This window comes from Arachis hypogaea, chromosome 17, assembly GCF_003086295.3.
Source record: "Arachis hypogaea cultivar Tifrunner chromosome 17, arahy.Tifrunner.gnm2.J5K5, whole genome shotgun sequence".
Lineage (NCBI taxonomy): Eukaryota > Viridiplantae > Streptophyta > Magnoliopsida > Fabales > Fabaceae > Arachis > Arachis hypogaea.
Genome location: NC_092052.1, coordinates 21,603,953 through 21,629,670, shown reverse-complemented (window position 1 = coordinate 21,629,670; position 25,718 = coordinate 21,603,953). Strand labels below are relative to the sequence as shown.

The window sequence follows — 25,718 nt, the reverse complement described above, 5'->3', positions numbered from 1 at the left end:
GCTTAAAAGAAAATTTTAATTGAAAAAGAAAAGTGAGATACTTGGATTTCGAGTTATATATTAAGAATAGTTCAATTATTTGATGTGGTGGCATTGCTTTTGCTTTCTGAATGTATGAATGAACAGTGCATATTTGATAATATTGGTTCTTGAAAGAATGATGGTAAAAGAGAAGTATTATTGGTGATCTAAAAAATCCAAAAATTGATTCTTGAAGCAAGAAAAAGCAGCAAAAAATAATAAAATATATATATAAAAGCAGCATAGATAATCATGAACAAAATTAACTCAGCAAACAAATTTCAAATTTGACATAATCATGAACAAAATTAACTCAAGCAAATAAAATCCAGCTAACAAAATCTAGTTAATCAGCTAACAAAATTAACTCAGCAAACAAAATCCAGCTAACAAAAATCATGAACAAAATTAACTCAACAAACAAAATTCACCTACTCAACAACAGTAAAACACTAAAACCAACAAAAAGATTCCAAGTCACAGTGCTTACTGCTTACCGGCGGTGAGGAGGAAGGGGAGTGACGGCAACAACAGAGGAAATGGCGACACCGGCGAACACAGAGAGACCGCTCGAACAGAGGAGACGGCGACAGCCACAGAGCTTCCACACGACGGCGAGGGAGCTTCCTATGACGGCGACACAGCTCCTGCGACGGCAACGAAACTTCCACACGTGATGCCTATACACGCGACGGGGCTGCGGTGGCTGCGGGCGGCGGGACTGGGTGGCTAGGGTCTTTCTTGAGTTTGTTCTTTCAATTTCAATTTCAAAATTTCAGAGAGGAGAGGGATGGGAGTGTGACTGGGGCACTGGGCTGCGTTGAGGGTCATGGTTAGATTTAGGATTTTTTTATTTTATAAAATGTAAAATCATATAAATTTATTTTTTAATATTTACAAAAATTATCTAATTATCCTTCTTACAAAGTTATTTAATTACAAAATGATCCTACTTTAGTTAAGATGTTAACTCATATTGAATTAAATTAACTCAAACTAAAACTAAATATCCAATTAACATGTGCCATGTCATAGAGGGTAATTTACATGTTGATTTAGAGAGGGTTGGGTAGAACTCACCTATATATATATATATATATGCAAAAAAAAGCAAGCAGAATAAGAAATAAAAATAAGAAAAAGCCAATAGCTCTTTAAACAAAAAGGCAAGAGCAAAGATTCAAGGCTTTGAGCATCAACGGTTAGGAGGGCCTAAAAGAAGAAAAATCTTGGCCTGAACAGTTCAAATGAGCCGCTTCCCTAACTATATACTTGTGGTATGAAGGTGTTAAGTGAAAAACTTGAGACTGAGCAGTTAAAGTCGTGATCCAAAGAAAAGAGTATGCTTAATAACTCTGGACACCACTGGCTGGGGATTCTAGCAAAGCTGAATCACAATCCTAAGGGGTTCACCCAGTTAAGTGTCTGTGGCGTTTATATATCCGGTGGTAATACTGGAAAACAAAGCGCTTAGGGTCACGGCCAAGACTCTAAAGAAGCTGTGTTCAAGAATAAAAAAGAATTAAACTAAGAAAATCAATAATATCATATGAATTCTAAGTTCCTAAAGATGCCAATTATTCTGAGCTTCAATGGAAAGTGAGATGCTAAAACTATTCAGAAGCAAAAAGCTACTAGTCCCGCTCATCTAATTGAAACTGAGCTTCATTGAGAACTCTGAGATTTATTGTATCCTTCTTTTCTTTTTATCCAGCTTTGTTTTTGGTTGCTTGGGGACAAACAACAGTTTAATTTTGGTGTTCTGATGAGTAGATATTTTATACGCTTTTTGGCATTATTTTCATATAGTTTTTAGTATATTTTGTTTAAGTTTTATTAATTTTTTATAGGTTTTAGTGCAAAATTCACATTTTTGGATTCTACTTTGAGTTTGTGAGTTTTATGGTGATTTCAGGTATTTTCTAGCTGAAATTGAGGAGTTTGAGCAGAAGTCTGATTCAGAGACAGAGAAAGGATTACAGATGCTGTCAGGATTTGATCTCTGTGCACTCGAAGGAGATTTTCTGGAGCTACAGATATCCAACTAGCAGGATCTCAATGGCTTTGGAAAGCTAACATCCAGAGATTTCCAAAAATATATAATAGTCTATACTTTTCTTTGAAAATGAAGGTCCAAAACTGGCGTTCAATGCCAGTTACCAGCCCCATTCCTTGCGTCCAGCACCCACAGGGGAGCAGCTGGCATCCAACGCCTAGGATGGAGCCCCTAGCCAGCGTTCAACGCCCCTAAGGGGTACTAGCACGTGGAGACACCCTTTTCTCAGCCCAAACACTCACCAAGTGGGCTCGGAAAGTGGATTTTTGCACTATCAGCCTAGTTTATCTTATTTCTATAATTCTTAGTTATTAGATTAGTATATATAGGAGAAAATCACCCTTGTTTAGGATCTTCTACCTCATCTTTTTCCCATTCGAACCTTTCATTATTATTTTCTGTACAATATGAGTCACTAACCTCCTAAGGTTAAGGTTAGGAGCTCTGCTGAGTTTCATGGATCAATAATATTACTGTTCTAATTCAATATGTCTGATTCTATTCTCTTATGCAATCTCGTTCTTCATCTTATGAATTGAGGGTGACACGTGACAATCACCCTTGTTCTACATGGGTTCCGTGCGATTTCTGACCCGGATAGCGTTGAACTAAAGCTAGAGATTGCATTGGGATTCCAATAAAGCATCTGAGCAACTTTGAATATGTGACATGGAATCTTGTTGACTATGGGTGCGTGATGTCTCTGTGGCGCTAAGGCTAGAGTCAGAGAAGTAGCACTTTCTGATCCAGAAGATCTGCCTTGTCTGTGGCACCTTGAGTAGGATCGTGAAGGGGAGTGGATTGTTTAGAGCTTCATCTTCTGCTACAGTGAGAAACCTAGAGGTGGCTTGATGAGAGGACATGAGTCATCTCAACGTGGTAGATTGCTACAGTGGAGGAGGTTAACTTGATGAGAGAACATGAGTTAATCACTTACGGCTGTCATTGAAGGAATCAGAAGGTTATTGAAGAAGACAATAAGAAAAGTTAATCCGGAAAGACAAAGCATATCCAAAGTCTAAACCGTTCTCAAACTATTGAATTCTCGTCTATCTAGTAACGTTTTATTTATTTATTTGTTTTTTGCATTCTTCCGTGACAAACTATATTTTCTATCCTCCTGAGTAAGATCTGCAAGGTGTCCACTGCTTGCTCAAACCAACAATCTCCGTGGAATCGACCCTCACTCACCTGAGGTATTACTTGGACAACCTGGTATACTTGCCGGTCTCTCTGTGCGAATTCTGCAGAGCTAATTTCATGCACCAACCATCTAACTACCCAAGAGCACTCTCAATCAATCCAGAATATCCAATTGAAAAAATTTGATCTGTGAAGAGCCAGAATATGGGATATGGGCTACTAGGGAAGCAGCCAAAATGAACAAAGAAAAAGAAAAACTGAGACTAGAAGGCTCATTCAACTATGTGGAAAAGGGCGACTATTATGTGGAGCTTCCACCAGAGGAGGAAGAATATTTTGTGCAAGAGAATTAGGGCAAAGAGAACTCAACAGCTGGGAAAGGGAACTAGTAATGAGAATGAAGAAGGTTCTGAGTCTGATGAAGAGCAAAAAAGAAGCAGCGAGCTACCTAATCACAAACGAGGAGTGGGAGAATGAACAAGAGCCAAAGCAAGTAAAAAAGTTCAGAGGAAGTGATACTGATGAGAAGGAATTTCAGGAGCTTTACCAGAAGCTAATGTACACAAGACAGAACAAATGAGAGGAAGACTCAATGGCTGAGGAGGCAGGCCTAACCATACCCTCTACACAGCCATGAGTGTCCTAAGTTGGAACTGTCACAGAGTGGCAGGCGCCACGATAGTAGCTGAGCTTAGAAGTTTATGTATACAATATAAGCATGCCTTCGTATTTCTAATGGAAACTAAAGCAAGAGATGTGAGAATCATTAAATTAAAAAGAAGGTTGTCACTAGACAATCACTTTTGTGTGGAACTCTGGGTTTCTTCGGTGCGTGACGAGCGGGATTTTCTGCCAGTAAAGAATTTTATAAAAATAATCACGTTGTAGGTATAGTTTCTGAACCAGCAAGGAATCCTTTCGTGAAAAAGTTGTGGTTGTCACAAGTAACAAAACCCAATAAAATTTATAACCGAAGTATTTAAACCTTGGGTCGTCTCTCAAGGAATTGCAAGAAAGTATGATTTATTATTGGTTATGGAAAAAGGTATATTTTTGGGTTTTTTGAATACGGAACAGGAAAATAAATTGGCAATAATTAAAGTAAATTATCATGAAAACCATTGCAAGGTATAAGAATTGGAAATCCCATCCTAGTTATCTTTATCAAGGGTGATGAGAATTGTTTATTGCTCCCACTTAGTTAACCCTTACTAAATAAAGGAAAGTCAAGTGGACTAATCAATTTGATTCCTCAAGTCCTAGTCAACTCCTAAGGAAAGACTAGCTTTAGAGGGATCTAAATCAATCAGCAAATTCCAATTTTCAATCAACAGCTGAGTTTGATAACTCAAGTGTCACCAATTACTCAACCAAAGAAAGGGGGAATAAATCTAAATTAAATTAAAAAAACATTAATAACATAAATAAAAGAAATAATCATAAATCTGAAATACCTAAAATTGTATTAAATGGAAAATCAAATTCAACATAGAGTTCATAAACCAATTTAGGAAAATAAACAAACTAAAGTAATAGAATAATTAAAAGTAGAAGAGAACATAAATTAAAGGAACATTGAACCTGGAATTGAGAAGGAATGAACCATAAACTAAGAGAAGTCCTAAATCCTAAAACCTAAGAGAGAGGAGAGAGCCTCTCTCTCTAGAAAACTACATCTAAAACCTAAAAATTGTGAATATGAATGAATGAATGAATGATTGATTTGATTCCCTCATTCTCCTTTCTCTATTCTGTGTTTCTGGGCTTGGATTTGGGCCGAAAAGGACCCAGAAATTGCTGGGGGCAAATTCTGCAACTTTTTGCACGTGGCGTCTGTCACGCATACGCGTCGCTCGTGCTTTGCGCTAGGCACGCGTCCGCGTCTTCCATGCGTGCGCGTCACTGCCATTTCCTTCAAAACTTCATTTTGCACGTTCCTTCCACTTTTGCATGTTTTCTTTCTGTCCTCTAAGCCATTCCTGCCCTATAAAGCCTGAAAATACTTAACACACAGATCACGGCATCGATAGTAATAAAGGATAATTAAAATTAACATTTTTAAGACATAGGAAACATGTTTTCACATATATCACAGAATAAGGAAGGAATTGTAAAACCATGCAGATTATATGAATAAGTGGGTGAAGAATTGATAAAAACCACTCAATTTAGCACAAGATAAATCATAAAATAGTGGTTTATCAATCTCCCCACACTTAAACATTAGCATGTCCTCATGCTAAATTCAAGAGAAACTAAAAAAAAAGTGAAGGTAGAATGGTGGAATCTATGCAATACAGTCTATCTAAATGCAAGCTACCTAAATGAATTATGCAATTCTAATTATTATCCACCTAGATATATAAAGCTTACATGTGGTTAAATTGAGTCAAATTCTTCAAGGAAACATATATGCACAGCCAAGGGCTAAATCATGTTAAAAACACATTCACAGTTGAGTTGAGTTAATCGAAAGAATTCACAAACTTGCAAGACAAGTAATGATTAAACATGGATATATGGAAATGAGCTATTGAAACCTCACTGGATTTGTATATACACTCTAATCACTCAGTGTTTGGGGTTAATCACTCTACTTTCTCTAGTCATGCTTTCTGAAACTTTGTTCTTCATCTAACCAATCAACAAATATTTAATGTATACATGCAAACATCATGAGGTCTTTTCAAGGTTGTAATGGGGTGAAGGCAAAGGTGAGGGTATATATATATATATATATATATATGGCTAAGTGAGCTATAAATTGAATCCTTGATTAGTCTAAGATTTCACCTAACATATACATACTTTTATACAATTCTTAAATTATGCCTAGCTTCCCATAATTCCCACTTTTTCAATTCATACTCATGTAACAATTCTTTTTAATTTTATTTTCACATGTGCATTGATTTTTACTAAACTTAATACTGGGGTAATTTTTGTGTCCCCTTATTTATTTATTTAATTATAGGAAATTTTTTTTTTCATAACATGAACATAAAATATCAATGCACATGGTATTTTAATTATTTAACTTTCACATGAGCATGCACCCAAATTCCAAATATTTTGTCAATTCAACATTTTCCTATCAACCCATGTTCCCACAATTTTCCCACACTTAGTTGATACACAATCTCTATCTTAAGTTAACCAAAGATTCAATTTGGGATATTTATAATTATTTTTCAGCTTAAGGCTAGTGATGTGATAAAATATGGAATAATTGGGGGATTAAAGGCTCAAGGTGGCTAACAAGGGTGACATAAAAGGGTAGGCTATTTGGGATAAGTGAGCAAAAATAAGTAATGGCCTTAATCATATGCAAGCATGTAAATACATTCTATATTGGACATATAGAGTGGAACAAAGTAAAGTCTGCAATTATAGAGAAGGAAACACACAGGAATGAAAACTATGGTTAAATAATGTGACCATGCAATTAAGCTAAAAAACTCACGGGTTGTGTGTTCTTTGGCTCAGAAACCATATATCAGTCATGTATATTATGCAAGTAGGGATAAAGAGTTTCAACTCTAATCAATGTGAATGTTTGAATGGCTTTTATAAAAATAAATATATTCCTTGAAAAAAAATGTCGTCAATTTACCAACATTTATTACTATATATCTATGCTTAGTTAGATTGTTGTGATTATGAAAATCTAAAAATTTCTAGTTTACTCTTTATTTTCAATTAAACCAAATTATATATGATAAAAGGGTAAACTAAACTTAATAATCCATATTTTTCTATATCACAACTAATAAGCTAAGAGTGCAAATTAAGCTAAATATCTAAGATATATATACAGCCCAAAGTGCGAAATATAACAAAGTAGGAATAAACAGAAATATAGCAAAAGAAAATGTGCAAGTACTGAAAGAAAAATAAGATAAAATAAAATAAAATAAAAATACAGAAAATGAAACAAAATAGGATAAAGAGAGTCTGAAAGTAGTTCACCAAAATAAAGTTCGCCAGAGATGGCGACCTCCCCACACTTACATAATAGCATCATCCTCGATGCTCAGTCAGGCTGGGTGTGAAGAGTCGTCACCTCTGGAAGGGTATGCTGATGCTGTCTCTATAGGCTCTGGTAGTGAAGGTGCCTGAGGCTATGCCTGTATAGGGGCCTGTGGATCTGCCGGCTGTGTCTGCTGATGCTCCTGGTGCTGGTGCTCTGCCTGCTCATCCTCTGCTCGTGCATCCTCCTCATGCTCATCCGCCTCCTCCTCAGATGGCTCTGATGGCGCGTCAGGCTCAGAGGGGATGTCAGTGTGTCTTGTCCTGATCATTAGCTTCAGATGCTCGTAGCGTTGCTTATTGCGACGCTCCATCCGATTCAGGCGCTCGAAGAGTCGATGCATAAGGTGGTAGATGGGCTGGGAAGCTGGCGAGGGTGCTGTGGGTGTGGGTGGTGCGGCAGGTGCTGAAGGGGTAGCAGAAGATGTGGCTGCATCAGCAGAGGCAGTAAGAAAGGGCGGTTTGTAGCCCAGAGCCTCGAACTTCCTGCCATGTGGGATGATCTTCTTACAGTCGGTGGCTGGTGGCTTCTCATCTTCAGGCTCCCAGGGTACCTCAGCTCGGTGGCCCAACTGGGTGATCAAATATGGGAAAGGTAGAGTGCCTCGGGCATGAACTTTAGCCATGGAGTGACGTATAAATCGGGGAAGGTACATGTCCTTGCCTTCCATCACGCACCAGATAAGGGTAATCATGGCAGCTGGCACCTCAGTCTCGTGAGTTCTCGGCATCACATAGTTGCTCAGAATTTTTTGCCATAGCCGAGCCTCATGATTCATATAAATAATTTTTATGCCTTTTGGGTTCACTATTGACTTACCCATAATCCATGGGACAGCTGGATCAATAGAGATGGTTCGCTTCACTGCCTCCCAATCAAAAGTCATGAATCTCATGGCTTCCTCAGCCTTTTAGTAACCATCTGGTTCATCTGACTTAGGCTGGAAATGGAGGATATCTTCAATTGCCTCCTCAGTAACTAAAACTTGTTTTCCTCTGAGCTATAATGCATTCAGGGTCGTTTTATAATAGTTGCAGTAAAATTTCCTGACCAAAGATGCATTAACCTCAGTCAAATTCCTTTCCAGAAAGAACCAGCCTCTCTGTTTTATTTGCTCTGTGGTATACTATTGTAATTCAGTTGGAATTATGAGGGTTTTTTCCAGATATAGGTGCCTCTTTGTCCCAAAGACTTCATATTTCAGTTCATAGTAGCGGCTTGCGAACTTGATCAGATCAGTGGCAGGCACGAGTTGATCTGCTTTTTCTTGCAGAGTAAAGTTTTTCTCACGCCAGGAATCATCATGTAGTATATCTAAAACAGTGGGAGATGATTCTCCTCTCTTTCTTTTACTTGTGCCTGCTTTTGCTTTTCCTTTCCCTTTGGGATCATACATCCTGAAAAACAGAAAATTCAGGGTATAATTTATTAACTTAAAGCAGAAAAAATAGGAAGACAAATAGGATTCAAGCAAGATAAGCATAGATGGGCAAAAGAGGAATAAAAGCCAAAGCATGAAGTGAGCCAAAAATATATAGAATGTTGGACTGAATGCAAGATAAAATTCAAAGAATTCAATTAAAAATCACAATCCAAAAACAATTAACTGAAATGCACAATGCCTGTTTGGCAGGAAACAACAATAAGCATGCCATGAAAGGGGTTAAAAGGGGTTAGTGTAAACCAAGAAAGAAGTTAGAAAGTCAATGAAGTCAAAAGTTAAAAAGGAAAGTTAAAGTTAGTGGCATGGTACTGTAGTTCCTAGCTAACAGAAATGCATAAACTTAAAGAACAAGTAACTCACATTCAAGCAGAGAATGTAGATTATTGATGGTAAACATGAAAATAAAAGAAGCATGAAAAAGATTAATAATCATCAATAATGCAATTAAAGTTGGAAAGGAACCAAAAGAGATTGTGAATGCTAGCCCAGCATATCATGAGGTGACTTTGGTTTAAACCAAGGAAAGCACAATGTGAAATTACCAAAGGCGAGTCATGAATAGCAGTTAAGTAAAATCGGTTTTTGGAAAAATTGGGCAGCATTCTGGCTGTAAAAGGAACGTTCCCGGAAAATCAAACAGCATAATAATGCTAGTAGCAGCAATTGTCAAAAAGATTTAGCAGTTTATATGAGTCTGAGAACAAGATATATCAAACTAGCAAGTAAAATGGTAGTGAGCAGAAAAATTGAATCACTAGAAAGTCAAGGTAAATTTAGCAACCAAATCAGCATGGTTGAGTGAAAAGATGGAAGTGCGGAATTAAAATAGGAAAAATTGAATTGGAGCACTTTAGGAAGTAAATAAAATTTCATAAAAGCAGCATAGAAACATGCAAGAAACCTTTAATTTCAAATAACATATGAATATGGATATATGTTAGCAGCATGGAAAACAAGGTAATTTATGCGACTCAGACATTATAAAGCAAAACAAGGCAGCATGCTGGTTGGAAACTCATTTTTATCAGTTTGGATTCCTGATGAAGGCAGTAACCATTTCAAGCATGAAAACTATGTAACACCAGAAGAATCCAGTAATTAAGCCAATCCAAAACAGCAATAAGCATGTATATGCAGTCAGCCTATCCTAAGCAAATTCAGAAAGCAAGCAATAGTTTAAGATATGGATGCAATGTAATTAGCTCACTTGAATTAACAAGGAAAAAGTAATTCGCAACAAGAATGCTAATGTATATGAAGCTATAGAAGCAGCGGGTTCAATCAATTAAGATTTGATGAAGCAAAATAGGATTGAACAGCAATCAAACAGCAGTGAATAGGAACATCAGCAGCCAACCAATAGTGAAAAGCAGATAAATCAAATAGCATGTACGAAGGAGCACTTATCAGACCTAGAATTCTCTAATCACATCCAAGCTACCTAACCACCTAGAATCCACTACGAACATGCATATCTAACTAAATTAAATTAAACATAATTAAAATATGCAAACTAACTAATTTGAACGGAAAAGAAATTGGAGTGCAGTAAAACCTGGGAGGGCAGTGAAAGAAATTGAAATGAAGAGGGAAGGGGATGTTGATGGTGGCGCTGGTGGTGGCGGAAAGGCAGCTCCGGTGCTGCGGTGGTGGCACGGGGGCGGGTTTGGGGTCGACGATGGGGCAGGGGTGAGAAGTGTAACACCCTACCACACAAAGCTTTACGCTTAAGTCGTAAAACAGAGGTGATGTGGTATTACGACCTCTAAAATAAAATAAGTACATATAATAGCAGAAGAGTTATAATATGCTAGGAGCCTTGAAGGATAGGGAAAATAAAAATCGCGAGATAAAAGCGCAACGCTCAAGGAACGAGTTAACTTGCATGCTAAGAAAACTGTAACTGTCAAACATAAGATAACAGAAGTAGGAATAGAGTGCCAAAGATACAAGATAACAAGCTCCTAACTCAGCCTGCGAAGTTAAGACTGGCCGGAGAATATTTACACATATGTACATACATATCCAAAACCCAAAAGTACATACACACAATCCTGCCTCTCCATAAACCTCTAAGAGGATCAAAAAGGACAAGTTATGCGGAGAGAAAGCTAAGTACATATATATACATCACTGTACAACAAAACTATACAACAACACTATCTAGTAACCCCTCCGCTTTAAGAGTCCAGACGTCTAACGAGATGGCTCCCGACCTGCATCTGAAAAACAACAACATAGTATGGAATGAGAACCGGAGGTTCTCAGTATGGTAAAGGTGCCACACACATAATATATAAGGTCCTGGGAATGCCAGAGGCAATCCTAGAACGCCGACACTCAGATTGTAGAGCTTAAAGTATTAAACAGAAACCATAAAAGGTGGTTTACTAAGGATATTTAAACCTAACTTAACTTAACCTTAAATCTAAATCCCATTCTGCCATTCCTCCATACCTCCGACTCCATCATGCATTTTCACAGACAACTAAACAGACAAAGGCAAGCACAAGAAGGTTACAAGTACTGCAGATAACAAATATACATTTAACATGGCAAGTACATTTAGGCACACCCAGTTAATACACAAGCAAGTAATTCAAGTAATATGCATATGATGCATGCCTGTCCTATGGCTGATGAGGCTCATCTGTCGGTTATCCAGCCAACCCGACAAGTCTGAATTGTCCTTAGACTGTCCCCCGACGTGCATCCCCAAGAGTCTATGCATAGATTTTTCTCAAATAATCAATATTGCTCAATGGGGGTAACATTCCCGGGAATTTATATAGTGCCCGGTCACACTTACGTCGTAGGGTCAACAGAGTATCGAGTTTTCAACCTGATACACGTGGTGGCAAGCCACGACACTTAATCCAAGGAATCTCGTATCTCAGATTATTCAAATTCATAAGCCATATAAATAATTCAATTATAATTCCTCAACATCCACATCATTCTCAATTGCATCTCATTCATCATCATACATTAAACATATTCAATCCTTATCCTTCATTATCACACCTCCCATTCCGTCCATCAATAGTTTCAATTCAAAACATAAATCATTCTTTTCTAAGAATCAAACTTCAAACTTAAAACATACTCACTTTCTTAATAACTCAAAATCAAACCATATAACATTTAAATCTAAATCTCTTTTAAATAATCATCTAAACAAAATCTCTAATTTTTTATAAAATTTCGGCAGCATCTCCTCTAAAACTCGGACTTTGCCACCCTTTTCGGGTCCAAACCTGCTTTCTTTTCAATTCAACATACCCTTCCTCATCATCATAACAGTCACCACAATAAATCTACTTCAGATTTACAATTATATTCATACAATATTCAAATCCAACAACCAAAAATTCAACTAAGGATCATAGTTCACTAACCCTAGGCTTCTAACACATAATATCTCAAATCAATAATTCACCAAATCATTAGCACTAGACCAACCATGTTCATCAACAATAACATTCACCATCCAAGATTAATAACTAATTATCCAATAAACTTCAACCAAATATATTCATCAACAAATTACTAAACATTAAACATACACCTGCATTCCAACTTATCCTATGGCCGTCTAGCCTAAGTTTTCACAGAACATTATATATTAAATGCAAGAAACCTAAACCATACCTTAACCGATTTCCACGTAACGACCAAAGCTATTTATTCAAAACCAAGACAGCCCCTCAAAACTCAACTAATTCGCTTCCTCCAAGTTCCAGTATTCACAATTTCAAGCTCCAATTATTTATTTTCAACCTAATACACATTCATAATACATATATACCCAATTTAATACTCAAAGCTCAAATTTAATGAAATTAAAATAGAATTATCGTATCCTCACCTTACCCAAGCTTCACATAAGCAAGAGTGAACGTTTCTCTCAAGCTAATTGGATCCTAAAACATCAGAAATCAAAGAAATTCAAATTCCCACTTAAAATTCGAAAATTGGGGGAAGATGAAGCTGAGAGTGAAATAGCAAGTTACCTATGAAATTGTTCCGGTAGAAATGTAGAGCTCGACGCGGTGAACGCGTGGCCGCAAACGGTGCGGCGATTGGAGCTCGGACGGAGAAGTTACGGGGATCGGAAGTTAACGTAACAATTTTGACGTTCTTCCTTTCTTCTCCCTGATGCTCTTCGACGCTGCCAAAAATGGGGAGAAGAAGAACGTGGGTTCACTTAAAGGGCTGGTCCGGTTGGGCCCGGTTTGGGCCCGGTTCAACCGGTTTGGCCCGTTCGGTCTAATTTTGGACCGATTTCTTCGAAATTGGTGTCAAAATTCTCGTTTCGATGAGCTCTATCCTAATTTAATATAATATTCACATTTCTAATCTTCCTTATTAAAAATTAATTTATTGACTAATTATCTACTAATTTAACCGGGGTTTACATCCTACCCACCTAATAAAGAATTTTGCCCTCAAAATTCAAATCTAGTTACCTGAAAAGAGATGTGGATAGTCCTTTCGCATATCTGATTCGAGCTCCCAGGTATGTTCCTCGATACCAGCTCGACTCCAAGCCACTTTTACCAATGATACTTCCTTTCCGCGTAATCGTTTAATATTAGTATCATCAATTCTCACTGGAATCACTGGAAGTGTTAGATCTTCTCTCACTTGGATTGGTTCTGGTTCTAGAATATGACTTGCGTCAGGAGTATACTTCCGAAGCTGTGATACATGAAATACATCGTGCAAATTCGAAAGGTACGGCGGTAAGGCAATTCTATAAGCCACTGGTCTAATTCTCTTCAGAATCTCAAACGGTCCAATATAACGAGGATTCAGTTTCTTGGTCTTAATAGCTCTTCCCACTCCAGTGGTTGGTGTAACTTTCAGAAAGACATGTTCTCCTTCTTCGAATTCCAAAGGCTTTCGCCTCTGATCAGCATAGCTCTTTTGGCGGCTCTGGGCTATAAGCATTCGACTACGAATCTTCTTTATCTGTTCAGTCGTTTCGGCTATCATCTCAGGCCCTAATAAACTCTTTTCTCCAGTTTCATACCAACACAACGGAGACTGACATTTTCTGCCATACAGAGCCTCATATGGAGCCATTCCGATGCTCGCATGATAGCTATTATTATAAGCAAACTCTACTAATGGCATATACCGGTCCCAGCTTACCGGCTGGTCCAAAACACAAGCCCTTAGCATATCCTCCAAGGTCTGAATAGTTCTTTCTGACTGACCATCTGTCTGAGGGTGATACGTAGTACTCAAGCTTAATTGAGTCCCAAATGCACGCTGAAAAGCTCCCCAGAACCTTGATGTAAAACGGGGATCTCTATCAGATATAATAGTAGAGGGCACACCATGTAATCTGACAATCTCTTTGATATACATTCGAGCCAATTCCTCCATTGTGCAACTTATTCGGATAGGAAGAAAGTGAGCTGATTTCGTCAATCGATCTACAACCACCCAAATAGCGTCATAACCTGATCGGGTTCTAGGCAACCCTATCACAAAATCCATTGCGATACTCTCCCATTTCCATTGTGGAATCTCTAAAGGCTGAAGGGTCCCTGATGGTCTCTGATGCTCAATCTTAACCTTCTGACACGTTAAACATTTAGATACATGCAATGCCACATCATTCTTCATACCTGGCCACCAGAACATCGCTTTCAGATCCTAATACATTTTAGTGCTCCCTGGGTGAATTGAAAACCCGCTCTTGTGAGCTTCCTTCAAGATACTTTGTCGTAGGTCTCCAACATCAGGCACAATAATCCGGTTCTTGAACCTCCATAAACCATCATGACCTTCTGACATTCTCCACTGTTTTCCCTGTTCAACTGCTGGTAATACCTTACGTAACGCTTCACTATCTTGATGAGCCTTCAGAAGTTCTGATTTAAAATCACTTGAAATCTGTAACTGACTCAAACATAAAATTCCAGATTCTTCTCTAACTCCCAAATTCAAACCTTGAAATGCCTTCAGTAACTCTTCCTCCCGTAGCATCATCCAAGCTGCATATAAAGACTTCCGACTCAAAGCGTCCGCCACAACGTTCGCTTTTCCTGGATGATAATTCAATTCAAAATCATAATCTTTCAGAAGCTCCATCCACCTCCTCTGACGCATATTCAACTCTTTCTGCTCAAAAAGATACTTCAAACTCTTATGGTCTGAGAAAACATGAAACTTAACGCCATAGAGGTAGTGCCTCCAAATCTTTAAAGCAAACACAACAGCAGCAAGTTCTAAATCATGTGTCGGGTAGTTCATCTCATGCGGCCTTAACTGCCGTGAGGCGTATGCTACAACATTCTGGTGCTGCATCAAAACACACCCTAACCCTTTCAGAGATGCATCACAATACACTTCAAACGGTTCACTTGGTTCAGGTAATACCAATACAGGTGCAGTAGTCAACCTGTGCTTCAATGCCTGGAAACTCTCTTCACATTCCGGAGTCCAGATAAAAGGTGTATCCTTCCTAGTCAACTTAGTTAAAGGTAAGGCGAGCTGTGAAAATCCCTTAATGAATCTGCGATAATACCCTGCCAAACCTAAGAAACTCCTGATCTCTGTCACTGAAGTTGGTCGCTCCCAATTCATCATTGCTTCCACCTTAGCAGGATCCACAACTATCCCCTGCTTACTCACCACGTGGCCGAGAAACTTCACTTCACTCTTCCAGAACTCACATTTAGATAACTTAGCATATAACTTCCTATCTCTCAGAATTTGAAGCACAATCCGCAAGTGATCACCATGTTCCTCTTCAGTCTTAGAATAAACAAGAATGTCATCAATGAAGACAATAACAAACTTGTCCAGATACGGTCGAAAAATTCTGTTCATATAATCCATAAATACTGCCGGGGCATTAGTTAACCCAAAAGACATCACTGTATACTCAGAATGACCATAACGGGTCCTGAAAGCAGTTTTCGGAATATCCTCGTCTCTAACCCTTATCTGATGATATCCGGATCGCAGGTCAATCTTAGAAAACACACTGGCACCCTGTAGCTGATCCATTAGATCATCGATTCTAGGCAACGGATATTTATTCTTCACAGTGATCTTATTCAATTGCCGATAATCGACACACAGCCGCATACTCCCATCCTTCTTCTTTACAAGTAACACTGGCGCTCCCCACGGAGAAACACTTGGTCGGATAAAATGCTTACCCAACAGATCTTCCAGCTGAGCTTTCAGTTCAGCCATTTCTAAAGGCGACATCCTATAAGGAGTAATTGAAATTGGACCGGATCCAGGTACCAACTCAATTGCAAATTCAACCTCTCGGTTAGGTGGGAATTCATTAATATCATCCGGAAACACATCTGGAAATTCACATACAACCGGAATTTGTTCTAAACTCTGATCATCACCTGATACTCCCGCAGTTAATAACATAATACCCTGACATTCAGTTCCAGAACAGTTTACTATCATAGAATTCAAATAGTAACTATTCACCACAACTGGTGCTTCTGACCCTTCCGGCATAAACTGTACTGACTTTTCAGAACAATCAAGTAAAACATGATTCTTGGATAACCAATCCAATCCCAAAATGAGATCAAGACCAGTTATAGGCAAACAAATCAAATCATGCACAAATTCACGTTGTTGCACTCGAAAAGGAACTTGTGGACATTCTATCCTAGTCACCATAGCTTCATGAGTAGCATTATATACTTTCAAATCATAACCTAAAACCACCATTCTCAATCCTAATTCATTGGCCTTTTCAAATGCAATAAATGAATGAGACGCTCCTGAATCAAATAAAGCATTTAAGATTTTACCAGCCATTTCACAATTACCTCTAATCAGTGTCGCAGATCCCTCAGCACCAATGGTAGAAGTGGTGTATACTCTCCCCGGCTGCTGCACCCTACCAGTCTCATACTTCTTCTCAGGGCAATTACTGGCTATATGCCCGGGCTGTCCACAGGAATAGCACACTCCAAGTCCTAATCTACACGGAACTCCAGGATGATATTTTCCACACTTCTGACAATTCAGATCCTGCTGTGGCTGCTTCCCAAACCTTTTTCCTTGATTAGCAGTAATATTCGGCCTTTTATAATTACCCTGACCCTGAGTCTACTGCGGAACAAAGCCTCCACGCTTGAAATTCCTACCTCTCGGAGCAAAGTTCCTCCCTGAAGACCTCTGAAAAGGCATCCTCAAACTCCCTTTCTCTGCTGCCGCCTTCCTCACACAATCCTCAGCCACCCTACTCTTATTCACTAATTCAGAAAACACCCTGATCTCCATTGGGGCAACGAAGCTTAGAATATCGCTCCGAAGACCTCCCTCATATTTAATACACTTCCATTCAGTAAAATCTTCAGGCGCACCTTGACAGATACGAGAAAAGCGACATAACTCCTCAAATTTACTGGTATACTCAGCAACAGTCATTTGTCCCTGCTTTAACTGCATTAATTCAAGTTCCTTGGCATTTCTAGCTGAATTAGGAAAGTATTTCTTATAGAACTCTGTCCGGAAAACCTCCCAAGGAATCGCAGCACCATCAGGCTGCAGGATACGTCGTGTTCCCTGCCACCAATACTGAGCTTCACCTTGCAACTGATAAGTTCCAAATTCAACCCATTGCTCTTCAGGAACCTGTTGTGCCTGTAATACCCTTTCCATAGCCTGAATCCAATTATCTGCATCAGTGGGATTTGAGGTTCCCCTAAAAGTCGGAGGGCGAACTTTCAGAAATGTAGCAAGTGTCATAGGACCGTCCTCATCATTATTGTTCCCATGATTACCCTGATTTATCTGATTACCCAGTGCCTCAGCTGTTGCCTGCATAGCTGCAGCCATATTTCCCAAGGCAGCCATAAAGTCTACTGGATCAGTCCCTGTGGGTACAGGAGTAACGGTGCCTGTCCTACCTCTACCTCGCCCGCGACCGCGTCCGCGAGTCGACATCTGGTCCCTATACACACCAAACAAGTGATATTAAGTTGATCAGTCTCAATATCGCAGGTCTAATGCTTTAAGTTCCAAATGCATGCTCACAAACGTTTATGCCATATATATCAATCAGATATCCTAATAGCACATAAACACATATACAGAGAATGCACAGAAGTACAATCAGTCCGTCTTTCAGGCTCTATAGGAACGAACTGCTCTGATACCATAATGTAACACCCTACCACACAAAGCTTTACGCTTAAGTCGTAAAACAGAGGTGATGTGGTATTACGACCTCTAAAATAAAATAAGTACATATAATAGCAGAAGAGTTATAATATGCTAGGAGCCTTGAAGGATAGGGAAAATAAAAATCGCGAGATAAAAGCGCAACGCTCAAGGAACGAGTTAACTTGCATGCTAAGAAAACTGTAACTGTCAAACATAAGATAACAGAAGTAGGAATAGAGTGCCAAAGATACAAGATAACAAGCTCCTAACTCAGCCTGCGAAGTTAAGACTGGCCGGAGAATATTTACACATATGTACATACATATCCAAAACCCAAAAGTACATACACACAATCCTGCCTCTCCATAAACCTCTAAGAGGATCAAAAAGGACAAGTTATGCGGAGAGAAAGCTAAGTACATATATATACATCACTGTACAACAAAACTATACAACAACACTATCTAGTAACCCCTCCGCTTTAAGAGTCCAGACGTCTAACGAGATGGCTCCCGACCTGCATCTGAAAAACAACAACATAGTATGGAATGAGAACCGGAGGTTCTCAGTATGGTAAAGGTGCCACACACATAATATATAAGGTCCTGGGAATGCCAGAGGCAATCCTAGAACGCCGACACTCAGATTGTAGAGCTTAAAGTATTAAACAGAAACCATAAAAGGTGGTTTACTAAGGATATTTAAACCTAACTTAACTTAACCTTAAATCTAAATCCCATTCTGCCATTCCTCCATACCTCCGACTCCATCATGCATTTTCACAGACAACTAAACAGACAAAGGCAAGCACAAGAAGGTTACAAGTACTGCAGATAACAAATATACATTTAACATGGCAAGTACATTTAGGCACACCCAGTTAATACACAAGCAAGTAATTCAAGTAATATGCATATGATGCATGCCTGTCCTATGGCTGATGAGGCTCATCTGTCGGTTATCCAGCCAACCCGACAAGTCTGAATTGTCCTTAGACTGTCCCCCGACGTGCATCCCCAAGAGTCTATGCATAGATTTTTCTCAAATAATCAATATTGCTCAATGGGGGTAACATTCCCAGGAATTTATATAGTGCCCGGTCACACTTACGTCGTAGGGTCAACAGAGTATCGAGTTTTCAACCTGGTACACGTGGTGGCAAGCCACGGCACTTAATCCAAGGAATCTCGTATCTCAGATTATTCAAATTCATAAGCCATATAAATAATTCAATTATAATTCCTCAACATCCACATCATTCTCAATTGCATCTCATTCATCATCATACATTAAACATATTCAATCCTTATCCTTCATTATCACACCTCCCATTCCGTCCATCAATAGTTTCAATTCAAAACATAATTCATTCTTTTCTAAGAATCAAACTTCAAACTTAAAACATACTCACTTTCTTAATAACTCAAAATCAAACCATATAACATTTAAATCTAAATCTCTTTTAAATAATCATCTAAACAAAATCTCTAATTTTTTATAAAATTTCGGCAGCATCTCCTCTAAAACTCGGACTTTGCCACCCTTTTCGGGTCCAAACCTGCTTTCTTTTCAATTCAACATACCCTTCCTCATCATCATAACAGTCACCACAATAAATCTACTTCAGATTTACAATTATATTCATACAATATTCAAATCCAACAACCAAAAATTCAACTAAGGATCATAGTTCACTAACCCTAGGCTTCTAACACATAATATCTCAAATCAATAATTCACCAAATCATTAGCACTAGACCAACCATGTTCATCAACAATAACATTCACCATCCAAGATTAATAACTAATTATCCAATAAACTTCAACCAAATATATTCATCAACAAATTACTAAACATTAAACATACACCTGCATTCCAACTTATCCTATGGCCGTCTAGCCTAAGTTTTCACAGAACATTATATATTAAATGCAAGAAACCTAAACCATACCTTAACCGATTTCCACGTAACGACCAAAGCTATTTATTCAAAACCAAGACAGCCCCTCAAAACTCAACTAATTCGCTTCCTCCAAGTTCCAGTATTCACAATTTCAAGCTCCAATTATTTATTTTCAACCTAATACACATTCATAATACATATATACCCAATTTAATACTCAAAGCTCAAATTTAATGAAATTAAAATAGAATTATCCTATCCTCACCTTACCCAAGCTTCACATAAGCAAGAGTGAACGTTTCTCTCAAGCTAATTGGATCCTAAAACATCAGAAATCAAAGAAATTCAAATTCCCACTTAAAATTCGAAAATTGGGGGAAGATGAAGCTGAGAGTGAAATAGCAAGTTACCTATGAAATTGTTCCGGTAGAAATGTAGAGCTCGACGCGGTGAACGCGTGGCCGCAAACGGTGCGGCGATTGGAGCTCGGACGGAGAAGTTACGGGGATCGGAAGTTAACGTAACAATTTTGACGTTCTTCCTTTCTTCTCCCTGATGCTCTTCGACGCTGCCAAAAATGGGGAGAAGAAGAACGTGGGTTCACTTAAAGGGCTGGTCCGGTTGGGCCCGGTTTGGGCCCGGTTCAACCGGTTTGGCCCGTTCGGTCTAATTTTGGACCGATTTCTTCGAAATTGGTGTCAAAATTCTCGTTTCGATGAGCTCTATCCTAATTTAATATAATATTCACATTTCTAATCTTCCTTATTAAAATTAATTTATTGACTAATTATCTACTAATTTAACCGGGGTTTACAAGAAGGGGGAGAGAAGAAAAGGAAAGGAAGGAGGGGAGGGGGTGATGGTGGTGGTGGGGTCGTCGACAGTGGTGGCGGGGGCTGGGTCGGCGACGGGGCAGGGGGCAGTGAGGGTTCAAGAGGGGGAAGGATAAGGAGAAGAGGGGAAGAGGATGGGTGAGGGTGGGGTGAATGGCGGCGGGTTTGGGGTCAGTGACGGTGGCGGTGCGGCGGTGATGGCGGCGGTGGTGGCTGGTGGCAGTGGGAGGTTGGAGGGAGAGAGAAGAATGGAGGTGGAACGTTGGGGAGGGGGAAAGTGAGCACGCGGGGCTAGGGTTTTTGCGTCGGGGGGTTAGTGAATTCAAATCCACGCGGACGCATGGGTCACGCGTGCGCATGGATGAGGTAAAATTGAAACGATGCGAAAACGCCATTGATGAGCGGATAATTTATACGCTTTTTGGCACTGTTTTTAGTATGTTTTTAGTAGAATCTAGTTACTTTTAGGGATGTTTTCATTAGTTTTTATGTTAAATTAAAATTTCTGGACTTTACTATGAGTTTGTGTATTTTTCTGTGATTTCAGGTATTTTCTGGCTGAAATTGAGGGACTTGAGCAAAAATCAGATTCAGAGGTTGAAGAAGGACTGCTGATGCTGTTGGATTCTGACCTCCCTGCACTCAAAATGAATTTTATGGAGCTACAGAAATCGAAATGGCGCGCTTCCAATTGCGTTGGAAAGTAGACATCCAGGGCTTTCCATCAATATATAATAGTTCATACTTTGCCTAAGTTTAGACAACACAAACTGGCGTTCAACGCCAGCTCTCTGCCCAATTCTGGCGTCCAGCGCCAGAAACAAGTTGCAAAGTGGAGTTCAACGCCCAAAATGGCACAAAAGCTGGCGTTCAACTCCAAGAATGACCTCTCCACGTGTAGACTTTAAGCTCAGCCCAAGCACACACCAAGTGGGCCCTGGAAGTGGATTTATGCATCAATTACTTACTTCTGTAAACCCTAGTAGCTAGTTTATTATAAATAGGACTTCTTACTATTGTATTAGACATCTTTGGATTATATTTTGATCTATTGATCACGTTTGGGGGCTGGCCATTCGGCCATGCCTGGACCTTTCACTTATGTATTTTCAACGGTAGAGTTTCTACACTCCATAGATTAAGGTGTGGAGCTCTGCTGTTCCTCAAAGATTAATGCAAAGTACTACTGTTTTTATATTCAACTCAACTTATTCCGCTTCTAAGATATTCATTCGCACTTCAACCTGAATGTGATGAACGTGAAAATCATCATCATTCCCTATGAACGCGTGCCTGACAACCACTTCCGTTCTACCTTAGATTAAATGATTATCTCTTGGATCTCTTAATCAGAATCTTCGTGGTATAAGCTAGATTGATGGCGGCATTCATGAGAGTCCGGAAAGTCTAAACCTTGTCTGTGGTATTCCATGTAGGACTCTGGGATTGAATGACTGTGATGAACTTCAAACTTGTGAGTGCTGGGCGTAGTGGCAGACGCAAAAGGATAGTAAATCCTATTCCAGTACGATCGAGAACCTTCAGATGATTAGCCATGCAGTGACAGCGCATTGGACCATTTTCACAGAGAGGAATAGGGCGCAGCGATCGACAAGGGTGATGCCTCCAGACGATTAGCCGTGCTGTGACAGAGCATTTGGACCATTTTCCAGAGAGGATTAAAAGTAGCCATTGACAACGGTGAAGTTCTTACAAAAAGCCAGCCATGGAAAGGAGTAAGACTGATTGGATGAAGACAGCGGGAAAGCAGAGATTCAGAGGAACGAAAGCACCTCTACACGCTTATCTGAAATTCTCACCAATGAATTACATAAGTGTTTCTATCCTTATTTTCTGTGTAATTAGTATTATTTTCGAAAACTCCATAATCAATTATTATCTGCCTGACTGAGATTTACAAGGTGACCATAGCTTGCTTCATACCAACAATCTCCGTGGGATCAACCCTTACTCATGTAAGGTTTATTACTTGGACGACCCAGTGCACTTGCTGGTTAGTTGTATCGAAGTTGTGACAAATTATGAATTGAGATTAGAGCACCAAGTTTTTGGAGCCATTACCAGAGATCACAATTTCGTGCACCAAGTTTTTGGCGCCGTTGACGGGGATTGTTTGAGTTTTGACAACTGACGGTTCATTTTGTTGCTCAGATTAGGTAACTTTCTTTTTGTTTTATTTTCAAAATTTTTTTTTAAAATCTTTCAAAAATTTCTCCTTTGTTTTCGAAAAAAATTTTAAAATAAAAAATGTTTTCAAAAATATATTTTTCTTCAGAATTTTTAAGAATAAATTCTAGTGTTTCATGAAGCATGTTGAAGTTTGGCTGGCTGTAAAGCCATGTCTAATTCTTTTGGATAGGGCATGTTAGGCGTGTCATGTCTGAGTTACATACTAAAGCTTGGCTGGCTATTAAGCCATGCCTGACCCTTTGATTGGAGCTTTAGACTAAAGAGCATAAGATTCCTGGAATTCATATTAAAAATTTTGGAATCCTTATTTTTCTTTTTCAAAATGAGTTTCGAAAAAATTAAAAGAAAATACAAAAAAATCATAAAATCATAAAAATCAAAAAATATTTTGTATTTCTTGTTTGAGTCTTGAGTCATGTTATAAGTTTGGTGTCAATTGCATATTCATTTTGCATTTCTCGAAAAATTCATGCATTCATAGTGTTCTTCATGATCTTCAAGTTGTTCTTGGTAAGTCTTCTTGTTTGATCTTGATGTTTTCTTGTTTTGTGTTGTATGGTGTTTTTCATATGCATTCTTGCATCCATAGAGTCTAAGCATCAAAGATTTCTAAGTTTGGTGTCTTGCATGTTTTCCTTGCATTAAAAATTTTTCAAAAATATGTTCTTGGTGTTCATCTTGACATTCATAGCATTCTTGCATGCATTCATTGTTTTGATCTAAAAATTTCATGCATTGAGCAATTTTAGTGTTTTTCTCTCTCATCATAAAAATTCAAAAAAAAAAATAAAAAAAATATCTTTCCCTCTTTTCTCTCATAAATTCAAAAATTTGAGTTGACTTTTTCAAAAATTTTTAAAATCTAGTTGTTTTTATGAGTCAAATCAAATTTTCAATTTTAAAAATCTTATCTTTTTCAAAATCTTTTTCAAAAATCAAATCTTTTTCTTCTTTCTTAGTTATTTTGAAAATTCTAAAAATATTTTTCAAAAATCTTTTTCTTATTTTTATATCAAATTTTCGAAAATAACAATAACAATTAATGTTTTGATTCAAAAATTTCAAGTTTGTTACTTGCTTGTTAAGAAAGATTCAAACTTTAAGTTTTAGAATCATATCTTGTGATTTCTTGTGAATCAAGTCATTAATTGTGATTTTAAAAATCAAATCTTTTTCAAAAACTAATTTCAATCATATCTTTTCAAAAATATCTTTTTATCTTATCTTTTTCAAAAATTTGATTTCAAAATATCTTTTCTAACTTCCTAACTTCTTATCTTTTCAAAATTTGTTTCAACTAACTAACTTTTTGTTTGTTTCTTATCTTTTTCAAAACTACCTAACTAACTCACTCTCTCTCTAATTTTCGAAAATATCTCCCCCCCTTTTTCAAAAATTTCTTTTTAATTAACTAATTATTCAAATTTTTTATTTTAATTTTCGAAAATTACTAACACTTTTCAAAAATTATTTTCGAAAATCACTAACTCTTTTTCAAAAATTATTTTCGAAAATCCTTCTCCCTCATCTCCTTCTAATTATTTATTCATCTACTAACACTTCTCTTCATCTCACATCACTACTCCTATCCTTACCCTTGTGTTTGGATTCTTCATTCTTCTTCACCTCTATTCCTTTTCTTCTTCTACTAACAATAAGGAACCTCTTTACTGTGATATAGAGGATTCCTCTTCTTTTCTTGTTCTCTTCTCTTTCTTATGAGCAGGAACAAGGAAAAAGGCATTCTTGTTGAAGCTGATCCAGAACCTGAAAGGACTCTGAAGAGGAAACTAAGAGAAGCTAAATTACAACAATCCAAAGACAACCTTATTGAAAATTTCGAACAAGTAAAGGAGATGGCAGCCGAACCCAACAACAATAATGCAAGGAGAACGCTTGGTGACTTTACTGTACCTAATTCCAATTTACATGGAAGAAGCATCTCCATTCCTGCCATTGGAGCAAACAATTTTGAGCTGAAACCTCAGCTAGTTTCTCTGATGTAGCAGAACTGCAAGTTCCATGGACTTCCATCTGAAGATCCTTTTCAGTTCTTAACTGAATTCTTGCAGATATGTGATACTGTTAAGACTAATGGAGTAGATCCTGAAGTCTACAGGCTCATGCTTTTCCCTTTTGCTATAAGAGACAGAGCTAGAATATGGTTGGACTCTCAACCTAAGGATAGCCTGAACTCTTAGGATAAGCTGGTCAAGGCTTTCTTAGCAAGTTCTTTCCTCCTCAAAAGCTGAGTAAGCTTAGAGTGGATGTTCAGACCTTCAGACAGAAAGAAGGTGAATCCCTCTATGAAGCTTGGGAGAGATACAAAGAACTGACCAAAAAGTGTCCTTCTGACATGCTTTCAGAATGGACCATCCTGGATATATTCTATGATGGTCTGTCTGAATTAGCAAGATGTCATTGGATACTTCTGCAGGTGGATCCATTCACCTAAAGAAAACGCCTGCAGAAGCTCAAGAACTTATTGACATGGTTGTTAATAACCAGTTCATGTACATTTCTGAAGGGAATCCTGTGAATAATGGGATGCCTCAGAAGAAGGGAGTTCTTGAAATTGATAATCTGAATGCCATATTGGCTCAGAATAAAATATTGACTCAGCAAGTCAATATGATTTCTCAGAGTATGAATGGAATGCAAGCTGCATTCAACAGTACTCAAGAGGAATCTTCTGAAGAAGAAGTTATGATCCTGAGAACCCTGCAATAGCAGAGGTAAATTACTTAGGTGAACCTTATGGAAACACCTATAACTCATCATGGAGAAATCATCCAAATTTATCATGGAAGGATCAAAAGTCTCAACAAGGCTTTAATAATGGTGGAAGAAATAGGTTTAACAACAGTAAACCTTTTCCATCATCCACTCAGCAACAGACAGAGAACTCTGA

The 25,718-nt window shown here is 38.2% G+C and overlaps 1 long non-coding RNA gene and 1 other non-coding gene across 2 annotated transcripts; both read right to left on the bottom strand.

Moving 5' to 3' along the window:
- Nucleotides 1-10,693: 10,693 nt before the first annotated feature.
- LOC140180919 (uncharacterized) lies at nucleotides 10,694-20,367 on the bottom strand. The gene is made up of 4 exons (XR_011875052.1): nucleotides 20,174-20,367; nucleotides 20,034-20,083; nucleotides 18,448-19,940; nucleotides 10,694-12,345 (listed from the first exon to the last, which is right to left on the bottom strand). It is a non-coding gene; the product is annotated as an uncharacterized lncRNA (long non-coding RNA).
- Nucleotides 20,368-25,061: 4,694 nt separating this feature from the next.
- LOC112768659 (small nucleolar RNA R71) lies at nucleotides 25,062-25,169 on the bottom strand. Its single transcript, XR_003186062.1, has one exon. It is a non-coding gene; the product is annotated as a small nucleolar RNA R71 (small nucleolar RNA).
- Nucleotides 25,170-25,718: the final 549 nt, after the last annotated feature.